Source organism: Xenopus laevis, chromosome 7L, assembly GCF_017654675.1.
Source record: "Xenopus laevis strain J_2021 chromosome 7L, Xenopus_laevis_v10.1, whole genome shotgun sequence".
NCBI classification, from domain to species: domain Eukaryota; kingdom Metazoa; phylum Chordata; class Amphibia; order Anura; family Pipidae; genus Xenopus; species Xenopus laevis.
Window position 1 is genome coordinate 64,599,133 of NC_054383.1, and position 15,546 is coordinate 64,614,678.

The window sequence follows — 15,546 nt, forward strand, 5'->3', positions numbered from 1 at the left end:
AGTAGTGTATACGTTGACCTTGTAGGCCTTGTTTGCCCAGTGTGTTCTTCTTCTTCATTTTCAAACCACTGCCACTTAGCTGTGTGAGCTTTTTCACATTCTGTCTAAATATCAATAATAATACCGTCTCTAGAAACACCACCCGAGTGACGTTTTTCAGGCAGCAATAATATATTCCGTATCCACTGCTGTAGTAGTGTATACGTTAACCTTGTAGGCATTATTTGCTCAGTGTGTTCTTCATTTTCAAACAACAACCATCTAGCTGTGTGAGCTTGTTCACATTCTGTCTAAATATCAATAATAATACCGTCTCTAGAAACACCACCCGAGTGACGTTTTTCAGGCAGCAATAATATATTCCGTATCCACTGCTGTAGTAGTGTATACGTTAACCTTGTAGGCATTATTTGCTCAGTGTGTTCTTCATTTTCAAACAACAACCATCTAGCTGTGTGAGCTTGTTCACATTCTGTCTAAATATCAATAATAATACCGTCTCTAGAAACACCACCCGAGTGACGTTTTTCAGGCAGCAATAATATATTCCGTATCCACTGCTGTAGTAGTGTATACGTTAACCTTGTAGGCATTATTTGCTCAGTGTGTTCTTCATTTTCAAACAACAACCATCTAGCTGTGTGAGCTTGTTCACATTCTGTCTAAATATCAATAATAATACCGTCTCTAGAAACACCACCCGAGTGACGTTTTTCAGGCAGCAATAATATATTCCGTATCCACTGCTGTAGTAGTGTATACGTTAACCTTGTAGGCATTATTTGCTCAGTGTGTTCTTCATTTTCAAACAACAACCATCTAGCTGTGTGAGCTTGTTCACATTCTGTCTAAATATCAATAATAATACCGTCTCTAGAAACACCACCCGAGTGACGTTTTTCAGGCAGCAATAATATATTCCGTATCCACTGCTGTAGTAGTGTATACGTTGACCTTGTAGGCCTTGTTTGCCCAGTGTGTTCTTCTTCTTCATTTTCAAACCACTGCCACTTAGCTGTGTGAGCTTTTTCACATTCTGTCTAAATATCAATAATAATACCGTCTCTAGAAACACCACCCGAGTGACGTTTTTCAGGCAGCAATAATATATTCCGTATCCACTGCTGTAGTAGTGTATACGTTAACCTTGTAGGCATTATTTGCTCAGTGTGTTCTTCATTTTCAAACAACAACCATCTAGCTGTGTGAGCTTGTTCACATTCTGTCTAAATATCAATAATAATACCGTCTCTAGAAACATCACCCGAGTGACGTTTTTCAGGCAGCAATAATATATTCCGTATCCACTGCTGTAGTAGTGTATACGTTAACCTTGTAGGCATTATTTGCTCAGTGTGTTCTTCATATTCAAACAACAACCATCTAGCTGTGTGAGCTTGTTCACATTCTGTCTAAATATCAATAATAATACCGTCTCTAGAAACACCACCCGAGTGACGTTTTTCAGGCAGCAATCATATATATCGTATCCACTGCTGTAGTAGTGTATACGTTAACCTTGTAGGCATTATTTGCTCAGTGTGTTCTTCATTTTCAAACAACAACCATCTAGCTGTGTGAGCTTGTTCACATTCTGTCTAAATATCAATAATAATACCATCTCTAGAAACACCACCCGAGTGACGTTTTTCAGGCAGCAATAATATATTCCGTATCCACTGCTGTAGTAGTGTATACGTTAACCTTGTAGGCATTATTTGCTCAGTGTGTTCTTCATATTCAAACAACAACCATCTAGCTGTGTGAGCTTGTTCACATTCTGTCTAAATATCAATAATAATACCGTCTCTAGCAACACCACCCGAGTGACGTTTTTCAGGCAGCAATAATATATTCCGTATCCACTGCTGTAGTAGTGTATACGTTGACCTTGTAGGCCTTGTTTGCCCAGTGTGTTCTTCTTCTTCATTTTCAAACAACAACCATCTAGCTGTGTGAGCTTATTTTCACATGAGTTTCTTGAACTGAGTGATGCGCAACCATTATTGGCAGAAGAAGATGAAGGAGATGAGGACGTTACACCAGATTTAATTCTGGCAGAGAACACAACAGAGATGGACATAATGAGTGATGACGAGGAGGTCCCCGCTGCTGCTTCCTTCTGTGAGCTGTTAGAAGAAATTGATGCATCTGAGGAGAATGAGGATGAGGAGATTGATGTTTTATGGGTGCCCAGTAGAAGAGAGGAAGAGGAGGATAGTTCAGATGGAGAGACGGAGAGTCAGAGAGGCAGGAGGAGAATAAGACTTAGAAGAAGCAGGGAGGACAGCTCGCAGGGAACAGTAGGGCAACAACATGTTTCGGCACCTGTGGTCAGCCGGCCAACGCACCCGCCATTGCCGCCAACGCCGCCGACTTCTACTGTTACCGCCAGATTGCCAGCCTCAAAAAGGTCAGCAGTGTGGGATTTTTTTAATGTGTGTGCCTCTGACAAAAGCGTTGTCATTTGCAATGAGTGCAGTCAGAAACTGAGTCTTGGGAAGCCCAACAGCCACATAGGTACAACTTCTATGCGAAGGCACATGAACGGCAAGCACAAAGCACTTTGGGAGCAACACCTCAAAGGCAACAGGCAAACTAAAAGCCACCCTCCTTCTGGTCCAGCATCTTACTGCTCTACCTCTGCTGTCCTTCACCCGTCTGAACCACCCTCCACTCCGCCTTCCACCTTGACCACCAGTTCCCATTCCCAGTCATCTGCCCCCAGCCAAGTTTCTGTGAGGGCCATGTTTGAGCGTAAGAAGCCAATGTCTGCTAGTCACCCCCTTGCCCGGCGTCTGACAGCTGGCTTGTCCGCACTCTTAGCCCGCCAGCTTTTACCATACCAGCTGGTGGACTCTGAGGCCTTCCGCAAATTTGTAGCAATTGGGACACCACAGTGGAAGGTACCCAGCCGCAATTTTTTTTCAAAAAAGGGAATACCACACCTGTACCACCATGTGCAGAGCCAAGTCACCGCATCTCTGTCACTTAGTGTTGGGCCAAAGGTCCATATGACTACTGACGCATGGTCCTCCAAGCATGGTCAGGGCAGGTATGTCACCTACACTGCCCACTGGGTGAACTTGGTAATGGCTGGGAAGCAGGGAATGTGTAGCTCAACAACGACAGTGGAGTTGGTGTCACCGCCACGGATTGCACGCGGTTCTGCCACCACCTCTACTCCTCCTTCGCTCTCTACCTCGTCTTCTTCCTCTTCTTCGTCCTCTGCTGCTGGGTCCTCCTCCTCCACACCTGTGCACCCCCAGCTCCCCCTAGGCTATTCGACGTGCCAGGTACGCCGTTGTCATGCTGTCTTGGGGATGACGTGCCTGGAAAGCAAAAACCATACCGGATCTGTACTCCTGTCATCTCTGCAGTCACAGGCCGATCGGTGGCTGACCCCACACCAACTGAAGATCGGAAAAGTGGTGTGTGACAATGGAAGCAATCTGTTGGCAGCACTGAGACTGGGCAATTTAACACATGTGCCCTGCATGGCACATGTTCTGAATTTAATAGTACAACGTTTTGTCTCAAAGTACCCAGGATTCCAGGACGTTCTCAGGCAGTCCAGGAAGGTGTCGGCCCATTTCAGACGGTCCTACACAGCCATGGCACGCCTTGCTGACATTCAGCAGCGGTACAAAATGCCAGTCAGGCGTTTGATTTGCGACAGCCAGACTCGCTGGAATTCAACGCTCCTCATGTTGGAACGTCTGCTGCAACAACAAAGAGCCGTCAACGAATACCTGTTTGAACTGGGTGGTAGGACTGGATCTGCAGAGCTGGGGATTTTTTTACCCCGTTACTGGGTGCTTATGCGCGATGCCTGCAGGCTCATGCGCCCTTTTGAAGAGGTTACAAATATGGTCAGTCGCACCGAAGGCACCATCAGCGACCTAATACCCTTCGCTTTCTTCCTGGAGCGTGCCGTGCGATGAGTGACAGATGAGGCTGTAGACCAGCGTGACGAGGAGCAGGAAGCGCACGATTTCTGGTCGGAATCACCAGAACGAACCCAGGCACCTGCTGCAACGCAGGGAGAGGTGTCAGAAGTGGAGTCAGAGGAGGAAGGTGGCTTTGTGGAGGAGGAGGACCAACAGGAGCAGGCTTCCCAGGGGGCTAGTGGTGACCTTTTGGGGACCCCTGGTCTTGTACGTGGCTGGGGGGAGGAGACCGTGGATGATGCAGTCCTTGATAACGAGGAAGCGGAGATGGATACCTCTGCATCCAACCTTGTGAGAATGGGGTCTTTCATGCTGTCATGCCTGTTGAAGGACCCCCGTATCAAGAGGCTTAAGGAGAAGGACCTGTACTGGGTCGCGACTCTACTAGACCCTCGGTACAAGCATAAAGTGGCAGAAATGTTACCAACATACCACAAGTCTGAAAGGATGCTGCATTTAGAAACCAGCCTGCAAAACATGTTGTACAATGCTTTTAAGGGTGATGTCACTTCAGGAACTCATCAACATTCCAGGGGCAGAGGTGCCAGTAATCCTGCCACGAGCGCACCTGCAAGGACAAAGCACTTTAGCCACTCTGTAACGTCAGACATGCAAATGTTTTTCAGTCCAAGGCAGCGGCAGAACCGTTCGGGATCCACCCTCAAAGAACGCCTCGACTGGCAGGTAGCGGACTACCTGGCATTAACTGCAGATATCGACACTCTGAGGAGCGATGAACCCCTGGACTACTGGGTGCGCAGGCTTGATCTGTGGCCAGAGCTGTCACAATTTGCCATGAACCTCTTGTCTTGCCCCGCCTCAAGTGTCCTCTCAGAAAGGACCTTCAGTGCAGCAGGAGGGATTGTAACTGAGAAGAGAACTCGCCTAGGTCACAAAAGTGTGGATTACCTGACCTTTATTAAAATGAATGAGGGGTGGATCTCGGAGGGTTACTGCACGCCGGAAGACTTGTGCTGAGTTTCTGATTCTGACTCCCCATGCAGCTGTCCTTCTCTGCACGCCTCATGACTCCACATACAGCTGTCCTTTAGCGTCCTCCTCCCTCCACCACCGTTACAAACTAGGGTGCAAACCCTACTGGTTTAATTTGAATCCAGGTAAATCCTGAGTTTTTCTGGCCTCTGTGCTTCAGTGGCTGTGACAAAAAAATGAATATTTTCAGCATTTATATGGCATATTTTTTCTGGCCTCTGTGCTTCAGTGGCTGCGACCAAAAAAAACAGAATATTTTCAGCATTTATATGGCATATTTTTTCTGGCCTCTGTGCTTCAGTGGCTGTGACAAAAAAATGAATATTTTCAGCATTTATATGGCATATTTTTTCTGGCCTCTGTGCTTCAGTGGCTGCGACCAAAAAAACAGAATATTTTCAGCATTTATATGGCATATTTTTTATGGCCTCTGTGCTTCAGTGGCTGTGACAAAAAAATGAATATTTTCAGCATTTATATGGCATATTTTTTATGGCCTCTGTGCTTCAGTGGCTGCGACCAAAAAAACCAGAATATTTTCTGCATTTATATGGCATATTTTTTCTGGCCTCTGTGCTTCAGTGGCTGTGACAAAAAAATGAATATTTTCAGCATTTATATGGCATATTTTTTCTGGCCTCTGTGCTTCAGTGGCTGTGACAAAAAAATGAATATTTTCAGCATTTATATGGCATATTTTTTCTGGCCTCTGTGCTTCAGTGGCTGCGACCAAAAAAAACAGAATATTTTCAGCATTTATATGGCATATTTTTTCTGGCCTCTGTGCTTCAGTGGCTGTGACAAAAAAATGAATATTTTCAGCATTTATATGGCATATTTTTTCTGGCCTCTGTGCTTCAGTGGCTGCGACCAAAAAAAACAGAATATTTTCAGCATTTATATGGCATATTTTTTCTGGCCTCTGTGCTTCAGTGGCTGTGACAAAAAAATGAATATTTTCAGCATTTATATGGCATATTTTTTATGGCCTCTGTGCTTCAGTGGCTGCGACCAAAAAAAACAGAATATTTTCAGCATTTATATGGCATATTTTTTCTGGCCTCTGTGCTTCAGTGGCTGTGACAAAAAAATGAATATTTTCAGCATTTATATGGCATATTTTTTCTGGCCTCTGTGCTTCAGTGGCTGTGACAAAAAAATGAATATTTTCAGCATTTATATGGCATATTTTTTCTGGCCTCTGTGCTTCAGTGGCTGCGACCAAAAAAAACAGAATATTTTCAGCATTTATATGGCATATTTTTTATGGCCTCTGTGCTTCAGTGGCTGTGACAAAAAAATTAATATTTTCAGCATTTATATGGCATATTTTTTCTGGCCTCTGTGCTTCAGTGGCTGCGACCAAAAAAAACAGAATATTTTCAGCATTTATATGGCATATTTTTTCTGGCCTCTGTGCTTCAGTGGCTGTGACAAAAAAATGAATATTTTCAGCATTTATATGGCATATTTTTTATGGCCTCTGTGCTTCAGTGGCTGCGACCAAAAAAAACAGAATATTTTCTGCATTTATATGGCATATTTTTTCTGGCCTCTGTGCTTCAGTGGCTGTGACAAAAAAATGAATATTTTCAGCATTTATATGGCATATTTTTTATGGCCTCTGTGCTTCAGTGGCTGCGACCAAAAAAAACAGAATATTTTCTGCATTTATATGGCATATTTTTTCTGGCCTCTGTGCTTCAGTGGCTGTGACAAAAAAATGAATATTTTCAGCATTTATATGGCATATTTTTTCTGGCCTCTGTGCTTCAGTGGCTGTGACAAAAAAATGAATATTTTCAGCATTTATATGGCATATTTTTTCTGGCCTCTGTGCTTCAGTGGCTGCGACAAAAAAACCAGAATATTTTCAGCATTTATATGGCATATTTTTTATGGCCTCTGTGCTTCAGTGGCTGCGACCAAAAAAATTGAATATTTTCAGCATTTATATGGCATATTTTTTCTGGCCTCTGTGCTTCAGTGTCTGCGACAAAAAAAAATTATATTGTTAGCATTTATATGGCATATTTTTCCTGGCCTCTGTGCTGCAGTGGCTGCGACCAAAAAAAATTAATATTGTTTGCATTTATATGGCATATTTTTTCTGGCCTCTGTGCTGCAGTGGCTGCAACAAAAAAAAATTAATATTGTTTGCATTTATATGGCATATTTTTTCTGGCCTCTGTGCTGCAGTGGCTGCGACAAAAAAAATTAATATTTTCAGCATTTATATGGCATATTGTTTCTGGACTTCTGGTTCAGTGGCTGCGACAAAAAAACATAATTTTTCAGGAAAGTACACATGCCTAATTTTTCAGGGTTCTGCAACAGTGGCAAAATCGCATCTTTTATGGTCACCGCAGGTGATCAATAAAGTAGACCAAAACTGGGCCCACACTGCAGAATCAGTGTTTTTTGGTTCACTTCACTGTACATTGAATTACCTCTGCCTGACAGTGCACGTGCGCACAAGCACGGTGACTGCTAAACACACCACTACAGAAATATTGCCACCAACAGGACGAACATCCTGGAGGTGACAAGCAACTAGTAATTAAAAACTATTATTTGCTCACTTAACGGTATCATTCATTAAAGCTCTTTGCGTCTTTTTGCGTTGCAGTAAGCACCGCGTTTCGTCTTTGCGTGTGAACAGGCTGTAACCTTTACACGACTTGATTGGCATGTAGACGCCGGACGTTTTAAAGCATTTTATTACACAGGTTTAGAAATGTAGTGTGATTTCTGCCCTTTACAGCACAAAACGCAGTGCTGTGTCAACAATGGATTTTTTAGAAACATTTTTGCCCTTGATCCCCCTCTGGCATGGCACTGTCCAGGTCGTTGCACCCTTTAAACAACTTTAAAATCATTTTTCTGGCCAGAAATGTCTTTTCTAGCTTTTAAAATTCGCCTTCCCATTGAAGTCTATGGGGTTCGCGACGTTCGCGAACCGTTCGCATTTTTGACGCAAGTTCGCGAATATGTTCGCGAACTTTTTTTCCGACGTTCGCTACATCCCTAATTGCTCATAACAAATAAAAATATATTTAAAAGTGTAAAAACGTGAAAAGGTATAAGAGAATGTGCCTATCCACCACATGATTGGGAGACATCCATTTATTTACCTTAAAAGGTTATTTATATTTTGAAATATACTTGGAAATAGCAAAGCCATAGAAACTCAATACCAAAGGTACTGAAATACTGTATATGCAGGGTAGCACTTTCCTTTACAAAATTTACAAAATTGTGCCCCTCCCAGTGAAAATCTACTAAACACTGAACGTTATACTAACAAAGAGGGAAATGCAATGTGACAACTTGCCTCCCTGGTGATCCAGCAGTGCGGCGGGGACGCCCGCCTCGCCGCTCCTCTGCGCCGGTTAACTAGGGCACATGCGGTGTACTTGTCTTCTGTATTTGTAGGAGCAGGCAATGGCGCAAATTTCAAAAATATTTAAAGCCACAGTATGCAATTTCACACTGCCCGTTATAGGATTTGTTCCTTGTGATTTTTCTGGTGCCTCTGTGCTTTACAGCTTCTGTCATCCGATTCTTGTTGTGACCCCTGCCTGTTTTTGGACGATTCTGACTTCTGAATCCTGACCCTTGCCTGGTAACCGACTCCGCTTATTCCGTATCCCTTCTGATTGATCTCCTGGTTTGACCCTTGCCTGCCTGACTCCGTTTGTACTCTGCCTGCCCCGACCCGGCCTGATCTGATTACGCTTTCTGTCTACGCCTTGTACCGAATTACCGTAGTGCCCCTGCTCATTCAGAACCCTTCGCTTGGCACCTCTCTTAATAAGATCTGGCAACATCCAATTAGCCGAGGGCTCCTCCAGAGGTGAAAGTTGGCTGTTAAAGCTAAAAGCAAGAGCCAAGAACAGGGTACTTAGCATTGGTTCTGAATTTAGGGTGCCGACTGTGACATTATAATGGGCCAGAATGGAAGACGAAGGTCACGCTGCCGCTGCTCCTTATACCACTGAAGCGCTCCTCACTACTCTGCTGCAGCGCATGGAAGATCAAGATCGAAAGCAAGATTATCTGATGCAAGGCTTTCATAACCTGACTCGCAGACTGGACACCATGCAACAGACGCCAAGTCCAGTAGTTTCACCTCCTGTTGCCGTCCAAGTGGGTTCTCATGCCATGATGGGTAATATTCATAAACCCCATGAACCCAAAATTTCTTTCCCTGAAAGAACCACATTTTTTGTTTTTCAGGAGGCATGCAAACTATACCTGAGTTTTTTCCCTCACTCCTTTATTACTGGGGAGGAAAAAGTGAGGTTTGTAATGACCCTATTACAGGGTGACCCCCAAATTTGGGCCCTAAGATTATCCTCCTCTGACCCTGCCCGTTTTTCCCTTGAAACCTTCTTTAACACCATGGCGATGACCTATTGTACATCATCTGCCGATACCACGATTCGTAAATTACGCCAGGGAAAATGGGATGCAGAGGTGTATTGCACTGAGTTCCGCCAGTGGGCTGTAGAAACTGGTTGGAACGACATGGCTCTTCGTAGCCAATTTCAGATAGGGCTCTCTGATACTGTCAAGGACAGCTTAGTAAACTACCCTCTATCTACTAATTTGGATGATGTAATGTCTCTTGCCATCCAAGTAGATACTGTAGAAGACAGAGGGAGAGAAGGGATGAGAAGGGTACTTCCTTTCCTACTGGGTTTGCTAATGTTAAGCCATCTAACCCCTCTGTGCCTCTACCTCAGGAGGAACCCATGCAATTTGGTATAACTCATCTAACTCCTGAGGAAAAGGCCAGCAGGCAGTCTCAGAGTCTGTGTATTTACTGTGGGGAAAAGGGTCATTTTCTTAACCAGTGTCCTAAGAGGTCGGGAAACTTCAAAGCGTAAATGGAGAAGGGGAGCTCCATTTGGGTTGAGAAGTTTCCTCTCCCCAATTTTCCTCTAGGATCATGGTACCTGTAAATTTAACCTGGCCTACGGGCTCTGTTAAGATTTTCTCTTTTGTGGATTCTGGTGTGGCGGGGAATTTTTTAGATGCTCCCTTCACAGTAAGGTTTAATATTCCTCTAACTCCTTTAAGTCCTCCCATGAGAATCTTAGCCGTTGACAAAAAACCTTTGGGGTCAGGTTTGGTAACCAAAAAACTGTGGTCTTGTCCATTAACAACTTGCACTCTGAGGAGTTATCCTTCTATGTTATTGAGGGTTCTTCTTCTTCTTCTCCTCTAATTTTAGGTTTACCTTGGTTACGGGTACATAACCCGCATATTGATTGGGTAACTGGGGAGATTCTTCAATGGGGTCAAAAGTGTAAGGGCTCTTGCATAGGTGTTCCTCAATAGGTGGCAGTCACATCCCTTGAGGGTTTACCCACGGCTTATGCTGATTTCTCTGACGTGTTGTCTAAAAAAGACGCAGAAACTTTACCCCCCACATAGGCGTTATGACTGCCCAATTGACCTCATTCCTGGGTCTACTCCCCCTAGAGGGAGAACTTATCCTCTTTCTTTGCCCGAAGCCCAAGCAATGAAAGAGTACATCAAAGAAAATCTTGAAAGAGGTTTCATTAGGCACTCTAGTTCCCCTGCTGGTGCTGGGTTCTTTTTCGTGGGCTGGAGGTCTTCAGGCATGTATCGACTATAGAGGTCTTAATAAAATTACCATTGTTATCACCTTTTTGTGATTTCTGAACTATTTGATCAGGTGAAGAATGCTACTATTTATTCCAAACTTGACCTTAGAGGTGCATATAACCTCATCCGTATCAGGGAAGGGGATGAGTGGAAAATGGCCTTTAACACCAGGGATGACCACTACGAATATTTAGTAATGCCATTTGGTCTTTGCAACGCCCCCGCAGTGTTCCAGGAATTGGTCAATGACATCTTCCGGGATGGGGTTATTCGTAGTGGTATATCTTGACGATATTCACATTTTTTCCTCTAACTTGAGTGACCATCAAATACATGTCCGGGAGGTGTTGCTCAGGTTAAGAAAGAATAATTTATTTGCGAAGCTTGAAAAATGCACCTTTGAGGTTTCTTCTGTCCAATTTTTGGGGTTCAATATCTCTGGTAAGGGTCTTGAAATGGATCCTGGGAAGATTAAGGCCGTACTGGATTGGGCTCAGCCTCTTACTTTACGTGCAACTCAAAGATTCTTAGGCTTTGCTAATTATTATCGTCAATTTATTAAAAACTTTTCTTTGGTGGTGTCTCCAATCATGGATCTAACCAAAAAGGGTGCAGATCCAAGTATGTGGCCTCCTGAGGCTATTCAAGCTTTTGAATTTCTTAAAAAAGAATTTGTGTCTGCCCCCATTCTCCGTCACCATGATACTACTCTTCCATTCATTGTAGCGGTAGATGCCTCAGAGGTTGGGGCAGGGGCGGTCCTTTCTCAAAGTCATCGGATAACCAACAAGGTGCATCCATGTGCATTCTTCCCTAGGAAATTTTCATCTGCCGAAAGCCAATTATGACATTGGAAATAGAGAATTGTGGGCATTTGAGGGATGGCAACACTTGTTGGTGGGGGCTAAACATGCTATAACTGTCTTTACTGACCACAAGAATCTGTTATACATTGAGTCTGCCAAACGGTTGAATCCTAGGCAGGCTAGATGGCCTTTATTTTTTACCCGGTTTAATTTCTCTATCACTTACAGGCCTGGTTCCAAAAACACTAAGGCCGATGCACTCTCTAGGAGTTTCGAGTCTAACCTGTCTGAACCTAGTGAGTGTGTTCCCATCATTCCGGGTGTGTTGACTGTGGCAGCTCTGGGATCTGACCTTGCCACGCTGTTGTCCTCAGTTCAATCTTATGCCCCTGTAGATACTCCCCCCGGGAGATTAGTTGTAAGTGAGATTTTAAGGGAACAGGTTCTGGGTGAGGCTCATAATTCAAAAATGGCGGGACATCCTGGTATCTCTAAAACTGTGTCTTTATTGTCTCGTAATGTGTGGTGGCCTTCATTTAAACAAGATGTCAAAAATGTTGTTAATTCTTGCCCTGTTTGTCAAAGATCAAAGTCTTCTAGGAACCTGTCACAGGGATTGCTAAAGTCATTACCTATTCCTGACAGACCCTGGTCCCATCTGTCTATGGATTTTATTGTTGACCTCCCTTCATCTCAAGGGGATACGGTGATTTGGGTGGTAGTGGATAGGTTTAGCAAAATGAGTCATTTCAATTCCATCCCACACCTCCCATCTGCTAAGTCTTTGGCTGAGTTATTTATTTCTAATATTTTCAAATTACATGGTTTTCCGGTCAATATTGTTTCTGATAGAGGGGTACAGTTTGTCTCTAAATTTTGGTGAGCATTCTGCTCTCTGGTGGGATTGATTTGTATTTCTCCACCGCATACCACCCTCAAACCAATGGACAAACTGAAAGGGTTAATCAGTCCCTTGAACAGTATCTGAGGTGTTATGTATCTGACAACCAAACCTCATGGGCTGAGCTCTTACCCTGGGCAGAGTTTGCCTACAATAATGCTGCTCATTCCTCCACTGTGGAGTCTTCTTTCTTTATTGTCTATGGTTTTCAATCCAAAGCATTTTCCTTTTCTGGTTCTGGTGTTTACAATAATGCAACTCATGATTCTACTGGTCAATCTCCATTTTTTATTGTTAATGGTTTACATCCCAAAGCATTTTCTTTTTCTGGTTCATTATCCTCTGTACCATCTGTCAATTCTTCTGTGAAACAATTTGCCAAAATCTGGTCTGGGGTGCATGATTTCCTTTCTGCAGCTATGGCCGCTCAATAAAAGGCAGCTGATAGGTCTTGTAGGGAAGCACCCAAGTACCAGGTAGGAGACCCAGTTTGGTTATCCACAAAGAATATCAGACTTAAGGTTCCTTCACTCAAGTTGGGACCCAGGTTTATTTGTCCATATCCTAGTACTGAAATAATCAATCCTTCCTCTGTTCATCTCTAATTACCTGATAATTTTAAAATATCGAATTATTTTCATGTATCTCTTTTGAAGCCAGCCTCACAGGTTCATCTACAGTCCTTTCCTCCCCCCGTACAACAATTCCATCTCAAGTTTCCTGAGAAACCTTGGGGTTCGGTGGCCCCTCCTCGAGGGGGGGGTAATGTGACAACTTGCCTCCCTGGTGATCCAGCGGTGGGGCAGGGATGCCCTCCTTGCCGCTCCTCTGCACTGGTTAGCTAGGGCGCGGGCCACATGCGTCTTCTGTATTTGTAGGCACAGGCGCGCTGGCGTGTTGATACCAGCTGGCAATGGCGTGAATTTCAAAAATATTTCACACTGCTCATTATAGGATTTGTTATTTGGGAGTTTCCTGGTGCCTCTGTGCTTTACAGCTTCAGTGATCTGATTCCTGTTGTGACCCCTTCCTGTTTTTGGACGATTCTGACTTCTGTATCCTGACCCTTGCCTGGTAACCGACTCCGCTCATTCCGTATCCCTTCTTGATCTCCTGGTTTGACCCTTGCCTGCCTGACTCCGTTTGTACTCTGCCTGCCCTGACCCGGTTTGATCTGACTACGCTTTCTGTCTACGCCTTGGACTGCGACCTTCTGCCCAAAAGACTTTGCATTACCATTGTGTCCATTTGCTCATTCAGAACCCTTCGCTTGGCACCTCTCTTAATAAGACCTGGCGGCATCCGATTAGCCGAGAGCTCCTCCCGAGGTGAAATGCGGCTGTTAAAAGCTGAAGCAAGAGCCGAGAACAGGGTGCTTAGCACTGGTTCTGAATTTAGGGTGCCGACCGTGACATGCAATAAAAGTTGCAAAAAAAATTGCACAAATTAGTATCTAATTTTGCAATGTAATACAATGCAATGAAACAGTTATTGTACTGCAAATTTTTATTTGTTCATATTGCAGATGTTTTTTCTGTTAATGGCTTTTATAACGTCTCTCTAAAAGCCTCATAAATCAGCTGTTAAATATGGTCTGCAAATAATGGGCTAATCCAGGTGCCCCAAAAGGAATTTAAAGTGAGACAAGGGTGATAGCACATGAGCAGGTTAGTCACCCAAACCCATAATAATGTACAACAGGCAGAACAGGAGATACATTCATACATAGCAAGATAAGGTTGAAAAAAACACACATACTTGAAGTTCCCCCCTCTGCAGCTACTCCACTACAAAAAACTATTTTCTGACTCCCAAGATGGCAATTGGACCAGTCCCAAGATCCACTTTTTACTTTTAATTTAAGTAACTTGGTACAGTTATGGGACCTGTTTTCCAGAATGCTCAGGACCTAGGGGTTTCTGGATAAGGGGTTTTCCTTTTACCATACCTTATCTACTAAAAAATCATTTAAAAATTTGCCTCCAATAAGGATTAACAAGTGATAATTACAGAGAAAATATTTTTTTAATAATTAGAATTATTTGATTAAAATGGAATCTTTGAGATAATGCTGAGCTTTCTGAATAACAGTGTTTCAGGATAATGGATCCCATACCTGTAATTTCTTATTTTTTAAAAAGCATCTAATCCTGCCACTAAAACAGCCTTGGGGGTTCTACAAATTTACATGGTAAAAAAACATTTCCACAGAACCTCCATTCTTCTAATCTGAATCTTCTAATCTGGGGAGTATGACCCTCTCCTACCATGACTGTGTACTTTTTTTTTAATACAGAACAAAACCTTGATGGTTCCTCCTGCTGCTGAAATTGTTTGTTACAACTAAATGTATTATCCACAAGTAACCCCAGGTCCTTCTGCATCAAGCATGTGTCTAACTTAATCCCATTTAAGGTATAAATTGCATATTTTTCATTGCAAATGCATAAGGTTGCATTTATCAACAATGAATCTCATCTGTTCCTTAGATGCCTGGTTTACCAGTTGTCCAAATCCTATGTAAAGTCACCAAATCCTGAGTTTAATTAGTTGGGCTGTGTAGAAAACAGATATATTGCTTACAATTTCTCCCCCAAGCCATTAAGAACAAATGAAATAAAAGTGGGCCCATTACAGAACCCTGTGGCGCCATCCATATACAAACTGCATTAATAATAAAGACCTTAGATTAAAATGCATATATCTATGTATAGACAACATCTACTGCCATGCTGATTATTACTTATAATGCCATTCTCCAGAATGTAATCTTGAATGTGGTCCTATAACAAATAAATGCTGTGCCCATGACAGATGTCAGACTTACAGACTGTAATTGCCAGGCTGAGATCATAATCCCTTTTTAAATATTGGAATAACATCAGCTTTCCATAGGTACCACTCCACGTGAGGCGGAGAAAATCATAAAAAGATGTCTTGATATATATAAATTCAAGGAGAATTTAGTTTTTTTTAAGTTTCCTGAAAAGTGTGCAATTAATTGTAATGTAAATACTATTTTTTTGTTCTGTTATATTGTGGAATCAGCAAGAATTTTTTTCTCTTTGTGGCAAGAGTGAGGTGGCTATTGGCTAATCTATGATTTTTTACCTGAACTGCTGTTTTATTAGGTTATTGGTGGAGGACATCTGGACAGAGTCTGCTGCTGTTTTGTGCTTACACTTAGCCATATTTGAAGGACAATTAAAGTTACTTAAAACTCTCTGTCTATAATAAAGACCATTGTTGAGGAGGCATT